Below are 15440 nucleotides of genomic sequence, written 5' to 3' on the forward strand. Positions count from 1 at the left end.
CCTCCCTCCCTCCCTCTCTCCCTCTCTCTCTCTCCCTCTCTCTCTCTCTCTCTCTCTCTCTCTCTCTCTCTCTCTCTCCCTCCCTCTCTCCCTCCCTCTCTCTCAAGATCTCCCTCCCTGCTAAGTCTTCGCTGCTGAGGAGGGCTGGGGGAAGGGCAAGGGTGCGGAGAGGGGGGTGCCTGGTGTCTTCTTTCTTCCTGCCCCCCCCACCCCGCCCCCCAAGTGCGGACGCGTCGGGAGCTCCGGCCTCCCCCACCCCTGCATTCGCGATTGGCTCCGGGAGAAGGTGGATGGCGCTGCCGCGGCTGCAGCAGCATCTCTCTGGGAGCCGCACGGGGCGCATCGTACCCGGGAGCCACGACCCTGAGCCCACGGCCGCGGTCGACAGCCCGGCTGGAGGGGCTCCGCGGTGAGTCCCGCTCAGCCCGCCCGGACGGCCCCCGCAAACTTGCCGGCCGCTGCGGTGGGGGTGTGCCCGCCGGCGAGGTGGGAGCTGTGGTACCGGCGCCGCGTGGCTCCAGCCGGGGGTGCTCTGGAGTTTTCTCTTGGCTCGTGGCATCGTCCGCATTTGGAAAACTGCAGAGCCAGCAGCCAGCAGGGCAGGGAGGGCGCGTCCAGCCGGGAGGCAAGAACTTTGACATAAGGGCATTTTGCAAGGAAGCGGCGCCTCCAGATGGGGTGCGCGGGGGTCGAGGCGCTGGGGTGGGGGCCGCGGGGGCCGGGCGGAAGGTGTGATTAACCCGCAGCCAAGCGCAGCTCGGGTGGGAACGAGGCGAAACTTACCTTGGAACTTGCAGCAATAACCGTGGAAACGCTGGGGGCAGGGGTCCCGCCCGGAGCAGGGGCTGCGGTGAGGCTGCCCCAGGTGGGGACTCCGGACTTTTGCGGCTCTCACAGCCCGGGTCAGAGTGGGGAGGGTCCCTGTGCTGGGCGGGCGCCGCAGGGGCACACGTGGGCGGAGACTTGGGGCTGGAGGGGGAGCAGCCCAGTGGTCTCCTGCGAGAGATCCTGACCTCCACCCCGCTGGGGGCTGGGCGCATTCACAGCTGAAGGGCCTGGGCTTGGCACGGGGGCCCGGTGCCAGCTCACTGCCCCTGTGGGGTCCCCTTGGAGGTGGCTGGGTTCTCCTTTTCTATCAAGGTGGGAAACTTTTTGAAAAGTGGCTGCAGTTCATTTCTGAGTGGATAGAAGCTCGCTGGGGCTCTGGCTGGACCTGGGGTGACTCTCCTGCCCTTTGGGGCTCCCAGCTTTCCCCTGACCTCCAGACACCATCCATACGAACGCCTGGGGGTGGCGATGGGGGTGGGGGGGCGATCCTGGGCCTGAGCCTTGGCCATGCCTCCCATCCTCTGAGGCCTCGTTGGTCAGAGGGCAGCTGGGAAGCTTAGACTTCAGACTCCAGCTATCGCGCAAGGTCCTCTCGAGGCACTCTCCACTCTTGGGGGGCTTGAGGAGAAGTCGGGGGCCCGAGCAGCTGTCTCGGTTGCCCTTTATTTATCCTTGGCTCCGTGAAGATGACACAGGCAGCAGCCCCGTGGAAGTGGGACATCGCTCCCCCGTGTCCTCCTGCCGGGTGGCTCTTCCCTTTTAGTGGGGGCGCCCCTTGGAGCCCTGATCATGCCTCCCCCACCCGCCCCCCCATATAAACGCCAACCCAGCTGCGCCCAGGGCTGCTGCCAAGCCCAGGGACTTGAGAAATCGCCCAGTTGCCTCTGCATGATGCAGGCTCTGCAGACACTGCCCTGCCCCGGGTGGCAGCAGCGCGGGACACCCTCTCTGGGCCCATCCACCCAGGGATGGCTGGGCTGCCCGGTGGAGAGGGGCGGGCAGGGTCACTCCACACTTCGTCTTGCTGACGGAGGGAGAATCAGAAGTCCACGTGGGTCCAGGGCTTCCTCCTCAGGCCGGGGTCAGCTCCCAGCCACACAGGACCCGGGCCCAGCAGGCAGACCCTCTGTGTCTGCACCCGGTCGGCTGCCTGCCCCCAGCGAGCGTCCGGCAGTCAGTGACGTCCTCCTTCCCTGTCCTGTCTCCTCACCTGTGGGTCTCACCTGGGCCACGGCAAGGCCTCTGTCCCACGCTGCTCCTGACACCTTGTGGGCTCCTCTGTCCTCCCAGCGCAGGCTTGGGCTGGGGTGGCTTCACTTCCTGCATGGAGACCGGACCCCAGTGACCCGCTACTCTGCTCCAGACTCTTGTGGTGTTCAAGCTCCTGGCTTTGCGGTGGACGTAGAAGGTGGTGGGGAAGGAGGGGCGTCCGCGGCTCCGTCACAGGGAAATTCTGAAACGCTGTGGAAAACAGGATCGACACAATTACGTATTCCAAAGCGCTTAGCTGGTCGCTTGCTAAGTTTACTTAAACCCTGTTTATCGGGTTCATCAGAAGCGGTGAGCACCAGGGAAATTCATTAACAGGAAGGCAGCCCCTGCGTCTGACTGTAAATTGGTATTGATCAGACCTGGCGGAGGCTGGGCACAGGCCACAAAGAGCCAGGTGAGGACCAGCTGCCCTGGGCGCCCGTGTGAGCTGTCCACTGGCGCAAGCATCGCTTTAGGTGGGGATGCGCCAGGAGTGGAGGGCAGAGGAAGGGTGGAGGAGAGAGAGAGGGACGGAGAGAGAGAGGGACGGAGCGAGGGGGTCAGAGGGGCAGGCGGCCAGAGGCGGGAGGCCAAGCCGGCACCAGTCCCTCACTGGGCTGGGCGTCTGCACTGTGGCCAGGCCGAGGCACTGAGGGAGCTGGCCGCAGCCCGGGCCACTTCCCAGCAGCTCCCAGCCGCACTCCGAGGACGCAAGGTCCACCTGCAGCCGCCCTTCTCGTGCACAACTTCAAAGACAGGGGCACGAGCCCGGCTGTCAGGGGCGCTGGCCCTTGGAGGCCGAATCATCAGGGACCTGCCCAGGAAGATGCCCAGCTGCCCAGGTAAGGCCTGTCTGCTTCTTGGTCGTCTGCGCTCATGGCCAGCAGCGCTGAGCTCCCTGCTGGCCCTGGCCCCTCGTGGAGGGGTCCTCCTGAGCGGCTGTCTCTTCACACAGCCCGCCCTGCGCACTTGGTCAGGACGGGGGCGCCCAGGTGGAGGGGGAGGGTGCCAGGGGGGGCTCGGGCACGGTCTCTAGGAGGGAATGACACATCCTTGCTGGGGTGAGGGTGGCAGGTGGCCGCCTGGGTCCTTTCTTGTGCTGTTGACGCAAAACTAAACAACTGCGGCGGCGACCAGAGGGATTCTTGCGACTTTCTGGAGCTCATTGTCTGCTTCTGCCCTTCCTGACTGTGCGCGAGCGCGCGCGCGCGTGTGTGTGTGCGCGTGCGCGTGAGGGAGAGAGAGCGAGGAGAGGGCCGAGGTCAGACGGGCTGGGGGCGCGGGGTGGGGCGTGCTGGCTCCAGGGACTGGATCGGGTGGAAGAGCCACGGCCTCTGTGCAGCCTTCTCAGGGGGACCCTTCCCCAAGCGCCACAGCTGTGCCGTTGAACTGCCTGCTTGGGAAACATACTTCTTTATGTGCCCATATGGACCTGCTAAGCTATGGAATGTAAAGAAGTATGTATTTCAGGTCAGGAACTCTCTCACTGGAGGAAGGGGGCGGCGCGTGCCTGTGGGGTCGCCCGGGGGACAGACAGGCCGGCAACTGTGGCTGGGCTGGGCCTCGGTGGCAAGCTGCCTGGGCGTCGGTGGCCAGCCTGTCCCCTGCCGGTATTGTTCTGTCACTTTGCCTGTGTCAGCAGGTGGAAGCGTTCGCCAGACATTAAATATTCAGCGTGCTGACTGCAGCAGAGGGGACGTGGCCCGTGGCAGGCGTGGGGTCCCCGGGGGGCGTGCAGAGGCAAGGGGGCAGGGCAGCGGGGCCCTGGGCATCACTTGTTGCCACCTGGAAGGGTCATTTGCCAGGAGAAAGGGCTGTTTGTGTGATGGGGGCAGAAAACTGCTCAGAGGCCAAGCAAAGTAGCCTGTTCCCCAAAGGACGGCCAGCTGCCGGGAGGGAAGGGGCTTGTGCGGCCACGTGCGAGAGGGTCTTTGAGGGAAAGACACTCGGTCTTTGCTCTCCGGCCGCCTGCAAGGCAGAGCACCCTGTGGCTCGGCCCCTTGACCCCAGGCCTCTCTCCCTCCTCTGAAATACCCCGGCCCAGCATTTCGAGGACACCTCGGGCACCTGTGCGGCTCCCACCTGGGCCTGCCTCCTGCCCCCCGCACCCCGCCAGGCCTCACGCTGCTCTCTGACTTTAGCAACTCCAGCTGAAAGCACTTTGATCTGTGAAGGATGGCGGGGTCACGCTGGCTGGCATCGTGCAGACCAGGACCCATCTCACCTACCCTGCCGCCAGCCAGGTCCCAGTCAGGACAGGGGCTGGGGTGATGTCCTGTGGGTCCCATGGCTGGACTGTGGCCACCCAGGCACTGGGGACAGCTGCTGTGGCCAGCCCTCGAAGCCTGTCTCCGCAGTCTGAGTCCTTTCCTGGCAAGGCAAAGGGCAGGGGGCCCTGGGGGACGGGGTGGCCCTGTCAGTTTCTGGCTCCTGGAGCGGCGGCGTCTGCAGCCGGGATGAGGCCGGCATCGCCACCCAGGGCACGCTCTCCATGGGCCTCAGGGCCATTTTTCCAAAGTGTGAGTCATCCTGCCTTCCCTGCCATCCCTGGCACTGCCGCCCGGGCCCACGGCAGGTGCCCCAGCCCCTCCTGCACCCTGACCTTTGGCAGGACTTTGGCTCCTGGGGGTGAGGGGTGGAACAGGGAGGAGGGAGGGAGCAGGCCTCCTCCTCCAGCTGCTGGAAAGGTCTGGGAGCAGCCAGTTCCCTGAGCCACTCAGGCCCTTCCTAGGAGCTGGGGACCAGGAGGCGTGGGCAGTTCCAAGCTCTTGTGTGGCCGCCACCTCCTGGGGAGTTGACTGTGGTTGAGGGTCTGACCCCGTTTTCAAGTCTCCCCGCCTCTGACCCCGCAGCAGGGAGGTGGGACTGTCCTTGGGCACTGCCTTCCTCCCGGCCAGCAGGCCCAGAGGGGTCAGCGCCCAGTATCCCCGGGAAGGTCATCTCTGCCCTGCTTGCTTCCAGCTCCGGCCACAGGGAGGGAAGTAGCCGGCCACGGCCACTGAGGCCGGCCGCAGACACGCACTTGCTTCCCCTCCATACATCCCGCTGCACATTAAGGCTTTATTGCAGGATGTGGTGTTTAAATAAAAGCATTAGTGTTTTGGAATTAGGTTTGACTGAGCAGTAAAACTAGAGTTTGCAGGGAGAGAGCCGCGGCCTCCTCAGCTGTAAATCACGTCAGGTCTCTCATCTGCCGAATGAGACAGGGGCGCCACCGGGATGCCTCCTGCCAGACCCCCTCCCCGGTGTGCGCCCCTCGCCCAGTGGCCCTGCTGCCTCGCGGCAACGCTGACGGGGCTGTGTTTTCTGTATTGGAAGCTCCGGCTCTTGGCTTTCCAGGGGAGGGGCTGGCGACGGTCCCCCGGGCGAGGATGGCGATCCGCTGAGTGGGGTCCTCGGGCCTTTCTGTGTGAGGGAGGGAGAGGCCGGCGGAACGGTGTCTGTGCTCCACCCAGAGGGGCTTTTGCTGGACAGGCACCCCCCAGACAGACTGCCGTGGGGGCTCGGGGACTCCAGCGGAGGGAGGGGAGCCTGGGGTGAGCTGGGTGGGGTGAGAGCAGGACAGCCCCACACCCAGGGGGCTCGCCCGCCAACCGGGGGACCCAGGTGGCTTTGTGCGGCTGTGGGGAGACACCCAGGTTGGGCGCAGCGGCCAGTGTCCCTCTCTCTGAGCTTGCAGAGGGGTAGGTCCTCAGGGAGCCTCCCGGCTTTCCCGGACACACTCCAGGACTGGCCCACGGCAGTTCTATGGCAGCCCCAGGCTCCACTGGTGGAAACAGTAGGTCCGAGAATTGTGGAGCTCATCAGTCAGGGCCAAATTAGTCAAATGTGTCTGTGTTACGGCTCACAGACTCCAGCCACGCTCCACGTGCAGCTTCCGCACTGGAGGGAAAGCAGGTCTGAGTCCGGGCTGAGGGTCAGGAGGGAGGGGCAGCCCCGTCACGCTGCACGCGTGCGCGTGGGCATGCTCGTCTGTGTTGTGCACGGAGAACAGGGTCTTTTTTCGTCTGGAGCCAGGTGGCCACGTCCCTCGTCCCTCGAGGCCGGCTTCCAAAGAACACCTTGTGGCTGTGGTTTGGTGGTTCGTCAAATGCAAGAAAGCACTAGATGGCAGGAGGCTTGGTGGGGGGCTTGGTGAAAGCGTCCGTGAAGGGGTATCAGCGACCTCTTCTACAGCCGTCGGCCCCACGTGAAAAATATTTTGAAGAGCAAACTGCGAGTGAGATGATTAGATTGACCTGCAGGACGGATGCTTGAGCTGCCGTAGCCCCAGCCCATCAGGGTGGACACTGCTTGAATGGCAAATTTCCCCCCCAAAATGTCCTAATGAAAAATGAGGGAACCTGAGTAATTTGGGGGCCAGGACTGGGCGGGGAAGATGGGCCTGGAGCAGTTTGCAGGCTGGGGAGGCGGGGGAGTGGGCGGGGCCAGAGGGCGGGGCCAGCACGTTGCATTAATTGCTTCCACCTTAGCATAAAGGTTAACCATGGTCCTGTGTGAGCGCTGTGCTGACTCAGCCTCGTGCGGCTGGCTGCACGTCCCATTGCAGAGGGCCTCCTACCCACTGCAGCTCTGCTCCCGCCTTGATGTCCACTGCTTCTCGGGGTGGCCGTGCCTGGGGCTCCTGGGGCTTTCTGAGGGACCCTGGCCTTGCCCACTGTCGTATCAGCGGCCGGCCTCCCGGATGAGAAGAGGTGGGCGTGACTTTTGGGAAGGGAAGGGGCCCCCAGCACAGCATCGGCAGCTCCCGGAAGCTCGTGCTGTTCGCTCTGGCCCGAATGGCGCTCCGGGCCTCTCTCAACCGGCCCTGCAAGGCCAGGACCTGGCCGGGCGGCGCTTGGGCTGCCCGGGGCTGTGTTTCTGGCTGCGCAGTGGGGACTCTGCCTTTAGTGCTCCGAGTTCCAGGCCTCTCTGACTCCGGGAAGGCCCGGCCCGCCGGCAGTGGAGGCTTGGGGGGTGGAGCAGTGCAGGCTGCTGCAGAGCTGCTGCCCGGGTGGCTGCAGTGTGGAGGTGCAGCTGCGGGATGCAGGGCTGCGCATCTCAAGGGCAGGGATGAGAGGGCCGACTCTGACAGCCCCGCCGCTGCTCCTTAGCGGGAGAGACTCAGGCAGCGGCTCTGGCAAAGGCGCCAGCTCCCTGGGCCCACCCACCCAGGTCCTCAGAGGCCCCACTGACTCTCAGGACAGCTCTGCTTCCCAGGCTAAGGGGGTGGGCTGACTGGGTGCGTGTGCTAGTGAGGGCCAGCGACGCTGGGCACAGAGGCACCTCCCAGGCCCCCGTGTCCAGCCCAGGCAGAAAACAAAGGCGAGAAGGCCCACTACGCAAGTGCTGCTGGGAGGGTCACTGGCTTCTCCCCATCCAGGCGACTCCAAAGGACCTGGTTGTGGAGAGTCTGGGGTCCCCCCACCGTGGGGTCAAGCCTCTAGCGTGGGATGGGAGCCAGTCAGGACGGCTGGGCCCAGAGGCAGGTGTGTGCGCGAGCCAGTGCGGGAGGGCTCTGTGGGGCAGAGGCAGGTGTGTGCGCGAGCCAGTGCGGGAGGGCTCTGTGGGGCAGAGGCAGGTGTGTGCGCGAGCCAGTGCGGGAGGGCTCTGGGGGACAGAGGGACAGTGGCCAGGGTATTTTTAACAGTAGGGTGGGGAGAGGACAGCTGTCCCCAGATCCTGTCACCCGTACCCGTGGGGACTTTTGGAGGTCGAAGGACACCCAGGACAGACATGCAGTTCTGGGTCCCATCCCCCTGGCAGGCCTGCGCACCGTTGGTCATGCCCACATATGGCGACCGGGCTGCGTGTCCCTCCAGCCGCCTGTCCGCCGTGGCTGGTATAAATAGTCCACATTCTCAGCTGTCCCGTTGCAGAGGCTGAACTCGGATGACTCCGGGCGGGGGAGGCCCGGGGCGGCCCCCTCACACCCCGCCTGCCACCGTAGTGCCCGGTGGATCGCAGCTGCGGTGGCGACGACAGGACAGGTGGTGAGGCTCTGAGCTCTGCCCCCGGCCCGCGTTTTGTTCTCCCCTCCCCACCTGCCCCCTTTGTGGGCATCAAATCCAGTGGTACCTGGAGACTCCTGCTGTCTGCCTCCAAGGGCGTGGCAGAGCCTTTGCCCACTGAAGGGCTGAGGAGGCTTTTGTGTGGGGCGGAGGGGGCTTAGTCCTGCAGAAGGTAGAGGCTGGCGCTAGGGTACCCCGAGCCCTGACTCCCTGTGGTCCCTCCTCATCTGTCTCTGGCCATTCCCTCCTGTGCTGGACGTGGCAACGTGCCCCAGAGGACTCACAGCCAGTAGCTTGTCTCTACCTTACCAGGGGAAGTTGCTTTCTCTCCGTCTTTAATCCAAAAAGTGAATCTCTAACAGTGGAATTTCAAACTGCCCCCCAAGGCCAGTGGAGCAGGGGACCCTGAGTGAGGGAATATAGGGCCTGCTGAGTCCCCCTCGAAGCACAGATGCCAGTCCCGCGGTCCAGACTACACTTCCGCGTCTCCCCATCCAGAAGATCTCACCAAACTGGGGGGAGGACAGAGAACTTGGGCAGAGTTTAGGGACAGCTAGCACAGGCGATGCGTGTGCGCGGCTCGGGCCTTCCACTGCGTCCCGGGCCCGTGGGCCGCCGCACTGGACGTCCAGCTAGTTTATCTGTGTGGTGACACGGCCGCCCCTGCACGCTGAGCCCTGCGGTGCCGGCTTCATCTCTGCAGGCGGGTGGGATGCAGTGGGGCTCCTGCGAGGCCCTGTGGTGCCGAGTGCCTTTTTCTTACCTCTGGACACATCGGCTGTCAATTTGCTCCGGAGCTGCCACCCCCTTCCCCGACCTCAGGGCTCTCACATCCGATTCTCACACAAGCCGCTCTCTTTCCTCAGATCACACCAGCTTTTACCCCGGCCCTGTCTTTGAGATAATAAGACACAAAAATCTATCTTGCCGTTTTTGCAAAGGACAGCAAAACAATCGTGCGTCCCCTCCCGCCCCCGTCTCCCGTTGCCCCGTTCCTTCCTGCTCTTTGGGTCTATTTGAGGTGAAATTTATCTCTAGGAGGGGCCCATCAATTTGTTCTGCTCTTTTGTTGACAAGTTTATTAAAAACCCGGGCAACTCTGTATTAAACTTTTATCAGCGTTGAGAAATAAGACCTTTTTTTGGAGTAGACAGAAAAGTTATTGAGCTGGGCTGAGTGGGTCCTGGTCAGCTTCCGGCGGGGGTCAGTGCTGGCGATAATAAGAAACAGAGCGGTTTTGAGGGGCGCGGGTTCCTTTTGCCCCTTCATTGTGGATCTCCCTCGAGACTCCCCTGTACGGTCCCAGCAGCCCGAACAGAACCCCCGGAAGGGCTCCTTTGGCTGGGGCTGCCCTCACTCCCAGGACTAACCGTCGTTCTTTGCCATTTATTTCGGTAATTAACCAAAATCTGGAATTAAAAATTAATTTAGTGGTGAATCTGAGTGTTACTAGGTAATGTTGCCACCGAAAAAATATTAGGTTGTCCATGTTTACATTTTTAAAACTCCGCAGTAAAAACCACAAAACAGATCCAGATATGAGTCAGTGACACCCGCCCAGGTCAGGAGGGGGGGGAACCTGGCAGGGAGGTGCCGTGGCCAGCGGCTGCCCCCTTCCCCGAGGGTGTGCGAATGGGCTGGAGGGGAGGGGGCCGTTGTCTGGGACTCTGGGCTCTGTGGTGACTGGGGTTGGGGTGTAGAACTTCATCCCTGTGGCCTCTGAGGGCAGCGTCTGGGGCCTCAGGTGTGTTTGGGCTCTTGGTCACCCTTGAGCAGAATTCTGTGCCACGTCTTCACTAAGGATATTGGCCGTAGTGCCCACTGTGAGCCCTCCTCTGGGGGGTATCCTCTGCCCTAAGTGGACGCTGTTCTCTGAGGTCCTGGGCCAGGGCTTGTGGGGCAGCATGGGTGAGAGGCTGCCCGTCCACCCTTGAGGGGCAAGTGGCCAGGGGACCCCACTGAGCTGTGACAGTGGTGACAGGGCACGGAGTGACAAAGACTAGGGGCTGTGTGGTTCTGGCCAAGGGAGCCCCCACAGGCTCCCAGCTTGGCGTGTAGTGCTCCAGAACCCAAGGTCACCCTCTGCTCCACCAAGGTCAGACCTGGGCACCGCTGGGGGTGCAGGGGTGGCCCGGGGTGGAATTCACTTGGCAAGGTTGTGCTGAGTTTAGTGCCTGCTCGTTGAGCCTGCATTCTGGGTCTGGGGCCTTATCAAATGCAGGAGGACTTCCTGGATGAGGTGGCCGCCACAGCTCAGGGCCTGGGGGTGTCAGCGTGTCACCGGCCCGCTGGGCAAGGCTGGCCGGCATGGGCCAGAGCCTCCTGCAGGCGGCAAATCTTGGCGAAATCTCGGAGCGCTGCCCTTTGTCGGGGCTGTTTGCTCCGATTAGAACTAATTAGACACATATCACATTTTTCATAGCATCTAATTTTCTATTGATTTTAACGGGGCTGCTGGTGTTTTCGGCAGTGGTTCCCCGCATCTTGTATCAGTCGCTGCTTAAAAATGCTGAGTGTACTTCCCTGTGTGGAATGATTCCATCAGCAGATGTTTTAAAACCTGTTTAATTGTTTGGTTCATAAAATGCACAAACTGTATTAGCCGCAGCCTCGTCCTTTCACACCCTGGTAAAAAGAGAGGCAGAAGGGCAGGGGCGGGGGCGGCTGTGCCGACGAAACCCCCGCCAGCTCCAGCCGCAGCCCCGCCTCTCCGGCGAGTGGTAGATTCCCCAGAACACGGCCATCTCCGTGCCAGACCCCGCAGCCACGGCCCAGGGGCAGGTCCTGCCCTGGGCAAGAGGCATCGCTCACGTGAATGCAGAGTTTGTGACGCGACTGCAAGTCACCGAGAGGGCTTGGCGTGGCTGGCGCTATAGGGTCAGAGGCCCTGGAGCGGCAGGGGCAGCCACGTGGTGAGGGGAGGTGAGTTCAGGGCCTGAGAAAGGGGAGTGGGGTCCTGGGGGGCTGGGCTCGTGGGGCACCTGGTCTCTGAGCCACGGGCTGCTCGGGAGCTTGGGGCTTGTGGGACATTAGCGTTTGGAATTTTCCAGATAGAAAAGAAAAACTACTGCAAGGAAGTTGGGATCCCTGATGGTAGGTGAGAGACCCCAGGATGCAGAGGGGAAGGGATGCAGGAACGTCTGCCAAAGTGACTTGAAACAACCGAGCAGGGCGCCTGTCAGAGAAGGAGGACAGTCAGGCACCCGGGCTGCAGGTGCGCCTCACAGTGGACCCCGCTGTGCTGAGATGCAGTCCCGAGTGCCCTTCAAAGGCACAATCAAGTATTCAGCAAAGTATTGCTGGAACATTCCCTGGACAAGGGCATGGGGGGCGAGGGGAGGGAGAGGCTGGACATCCAACCACCGCCCCCAGGAGAGTGGCCCGGGGGTGGGGAGACGGGTGGGCTGAGTCTGGGGAGCAGGCGACGCCCCCCCCCCCACCCCCGAGCCCCCTGCCCTCCTAGTTGGAACTGCACAGGGCTGCAGGCGGCGTCTTCGGTGCTCACGCCCTGCAGGCACGTGGGGGGCGGGGGCAAGCTCACTGAGACAGCCCTGGCCCCAGGGCCGTCGGCTGTCCCCCGAGGTCGCTCGAGGCTTTGCACCCTCACTGTGGTGCCCACGGGTGGAGTGTCTGCCGTGCTCCTCGGCAGATGCAGAGAAGAATCGGGGCTCTGGACGAAGGCTCTGGCCTGGTGTTCTGCCTTCTCCTGCCTTGGTTTCCAATGGCCTCGAGCAGGGACCCGGCCAGGCCGGAAGTGGAGAGAAATGTGCAAGGGGAGTGCCAGGGAGTGGAGAGTTTGATGAGGAAGCAAAGGCTTGGCATTTGGGGAAGTTCTTCCAGACGCAGTGACACATGGAGAGAAATCAAAGAGCAACGGTGGGCTGTAGGGACGCGCCGGCTCAGGGGACGTGGGGTGTGTGTGTGTGTCACGCACCCAAGTTGATGCCGGGGCCTGGGTGGGCCTGGGAAGGACTTAGCCAGCGCGTGGGTAACGGGGTGCAGCTGCGCGGCGCTCTTCCTCTTCCCCACGTGGCGGCCGGGGCGCAGGGCCGACGGGTCAATCCCACTGCTTGTCACACCTTCCGCTTCATTAGGAACATCGACAGAGGCGATACACGCGGCTGGGTGGCTCCGTCTGCGCGGTGTCTTCACCGGGGCTGGGGGCCGGCCGCTTTGGGGAGCCTCAGGGCTGCCCCCCGTCTCTGTGCTCCTGGAGTCAAACAAAGAGAGGTGTTTGCAGAGCCTGGGTCCAGCCGGCCCCTCTGTCTCCGGGGCTGAGCTCTGCCGTCTGTCACGGGACGTGAGGCTGAGAGCGCCTGGCACCCACCCCTGGGCTCCCTGCGAGCTCTGGGGAGGTGGTCTTGAGGGGAGAGGCCAGGGCCATGCACAGAGGGGGACCCTGCGGCACAGCCCAGCTCAGCTCTGGGGAGCGGGCAGTGCGGCAGGGACGGGAGGGGAAGGTGGCGGCCTGCGTGGTGGGGGCTGAGGTCTTGGGCATCCTGGAGTGGCCCTGGAGGGTGGGCACCGTGCCGTGCCGCCTGTCGCCACCGCCCGAGCATCTGCGGCTACAGTGTCAGGAGGCAGGGCCAGAAAGGGCCCCAGAGAAGAGGCAGCGGGCGGAGAGGGGGCTGCAGGGGTGAGCGCGGTCACCCGGCCCGGCCGGGCTGGTCTGTGCTCAGAGGGAGGTCCACACACAGGGCGTCACGTTCCCGGCACCGGCACCCCCCGCCCCTGCCCGACTCCTGATGAACTGGGCGCTGGCAGGACACCTAATTTTCTAAAGGGGAATTTGTCCCCTCCAAGTCACTGAGGGTCATCAGGCAAACGTGGGCTGGGCTGGCCCCGTGCTGGCCTCACACTGACCCAGGGGCTGTGCTGGGAGCTGAGGGGACCACCCTCACACTCTGACAGGCTGTGGGTCCCCAGGCCAGGAGCCCGGGCCCTGGGGAGGGTCCTCTGTGTGGTTCCCGTCTTCCTTCACGTCGCCACACGGGGCTGGCTTCCCTGAAAGGCTCGGGCCCCTGTCCAACCACAGCCCCCTCCGTGGGGCGGAGCCCAGCCACCCATTCCGGGCCGGGCTGGGCTGAGGCCCCTGCAAGCCGGGCTTCTGCTCAGCCAGCGCCCAAGGCGGGCTCAGGGGCCGGTCCTGCCTCAGCTGCAGCTGGGGATGTGATGGGGGCAGGGGACAAGGGCCCAAGACTGCGGGATCCCGGGCCCCCAGGATGTTCGCCCATGAGGGCAGGTCCAGATGGTGGTAGCTGGGCCCCAGGACCAAAACTAGCGGTGGTGCTGTGGGCGCCGGACGAAAGGCAGGATTGCTAAAGAATCCGTGAGTGAACAGTGGAGGGAGGGGAGGGAGGGAGGTGCTGTGGGGCAGGGGCGTCAGCGCCAGGAACAGGGGCCTCTGCCTGCCCCCCACCCCAGCTTCCTCCAATGGTCCCGACCGGGGAGTCCTGGTGGGCCAGCAGGGGGGCCGGGGGCGTGTGTGTCTGTGAGCGTGTGCGCTTACGTGTGTTTCTGAGAACGAGTGGGTGCAAATGGTCTGTAAAGATGAGTTTGTGAGTGTGTGTGTCTACGTCTGGGCATGTCTGTGTCTGGCTGTGTGTGTTTTGGGGGCATGTGTCTGTGTCTCTCTGTCCCCGTGTGTGTTTCTGGGGTGTGTGTCTCTGTGTGTTTGGGGGGTGTGTTTATGTATCTGTGTGTGTGTGTGTGTGTTTGGGTGTGTCCGTTTCTGGTGTGTGTGTGTCTGTCTGGGAGTGTGTGTGTTCTCTGTGTGTCTGGGGGATGTGTGTGTCCGTGAGTGTGGGTGTGTGTCTGGGTGTGTCTGTTTCTGGAGTGTGTGTCTCTCTGGGCTTATGTGTGTTGCCTGTGTGTCGGTGGGGGTGTGTCCATGTGTCCGGTGTCTGTGCGTGTCTGTGTGTGTCTGGGTGTCTGGGTGTTTCTGTTTCTGGTGTCTGTGTGTCCGGGGTGTGTGTGTGTCTGGGTGTGTGCGTGACCCTCACACGCCCGCCCTCGCGCCCCCCTCCCACTCCAGCTGTGACTGGCAGAGCTTGGGGGGCCCTCGGCGCAGGCGGTCTCAGGGAAGGGTGGGGGCGTGGAGCCTGGACACCCCGTGGCCCCATCTCGTCCGGACGTCGCACGGAAGCCGCCTTCGTCGTCGACGTCGCTGTTTCCCGCGGACCCGGGACCCAAATGCTTTGCTGACGCTGGTAAAATGGAACCAAATCAACTGTGCGATGGATTTGGTCCCCTTCAACCAGCTGTAGCTGAGCATTGATGGCGCCGTCGGCCTGGCAGGAGGACACGCGGCCACGCGGGCCCAGCTCGGCCGGGGAACCAGGACGCCCCTCCTCGAGGTGGGTTCCTCGGAGACGCCCTCCCCTCGAGGGCGATGTGGCGGCAGAGCTGTGGCTGCCCCGCCCCTGCTGTCCTCGCCAGATGACCGTGAAAATAAATGTCCGTTTCCACACCAGAGCGTCACCTGAGAGCGTGTGTCCAGGAGCCTGCACTGCGTGGGGTCCGGGGTCTGGGGTCCGGGGTCCGGGGTCTGGGGTCCGGGGTCCAGGGTCCGGGGTCCGGGGTCTGGGGTCTGGAGCCTGCGTCCTGCCGTCCCGGGCTTGCTCTGCTTCCTCCTTCAAAGCGACCTCGGCCTAGGAGGAGGTGCTGGGCATTCATGACCTTAGGGGTGCAGAGGGTGGTGGCTGGGGGGGCGGCCCGCTGAGTCCCTGCGCCCGTGTGTCCTGGTGTCACTTCAGCCACCCCATGTCCTGGGCCGGCTGCTGGGTCACCGGGCTCCTGATGGGGCTCCAGGGCGGACGGGAGAAGCAGGGCCTGGGCCCGCGCTGGTGAGCCTGCTTTGGAAACCCCCCCAAACTGAGGATCTGGGGCTCTTGGCCTCCCCGTGTCCTTCCTGCTGAAGCAACTCTCAGTTGGGTGTGGAATCCTGCACCCGCTGGGGACTCAGGGGCCACCCCTCGTCCTCAGGAAAGGAAAACCCCGGTCCTGCAGTTTGCCGCCCCCCACAAAGCTGGCTATCGCCCCAGAAGCTGGTCAGTTAGCTTTCAATTGATTTCGATATAGTTCACATCCATCTCCCGTGGTGGCCGGAGCTGTCAGCAGCCCAGGAATGGAGGACCCGTCCCGGTGGGAGGCTTTTGTGCAGATACTGTGCCCAGACCAGGGGCCAATTTGCTGGCCGGGCACCTGTTCAGGAAGCCCTCAAACTAGCAGAGGCCCGTTGAATATGAGCCATCGTTTGACTCGGGACATGACCCTGGCCGTGGATGGCGACACCTGGTCCCCCCTAGGCCCAGCCTGTCCCTTCCTTCCTGTCCGCGCCCGTGCTGCCCGTCTTCCCTGCGGCGCCTGTGG

The 15440-nt window shown here is 63.6% G+C and overlaps 1 long non-coding RNA gene across 1 annotated transcript; it reads left to right on the forward strand.

The window, feature by feature from the left end:
• The first annotated feature begins 6544 nt into the window (after positions 1-6544).
• On the forward strand, positions 6545-14538 carry LOC137208161 (uncharacterized). The gene is made up of 2 exons (XR_010935501.1): positions 6545-7547; positions 7640-14538. It is a non-coding gene; the product is annotated as an uncharacterized lncRNA (long non-coding RNA).
• The last annotated feature ends 902 nt before the right edge of the window (positions 14539-15440 follow it).

This window comes from Pseudorca crassidens, chromosome 15, assembly GCF_039906515.1.
Source record: "Pseudorca crassidens isolate mPseCra1 chromosome 15, mPseCra1.hap1, whole genome shotgun sequence".
NCBI lineage: Eukaryota > Metazoa > Chordata > Mammalia > Artiodactyla > Delphinidae > Pseudorca > Pseudorca crassidens.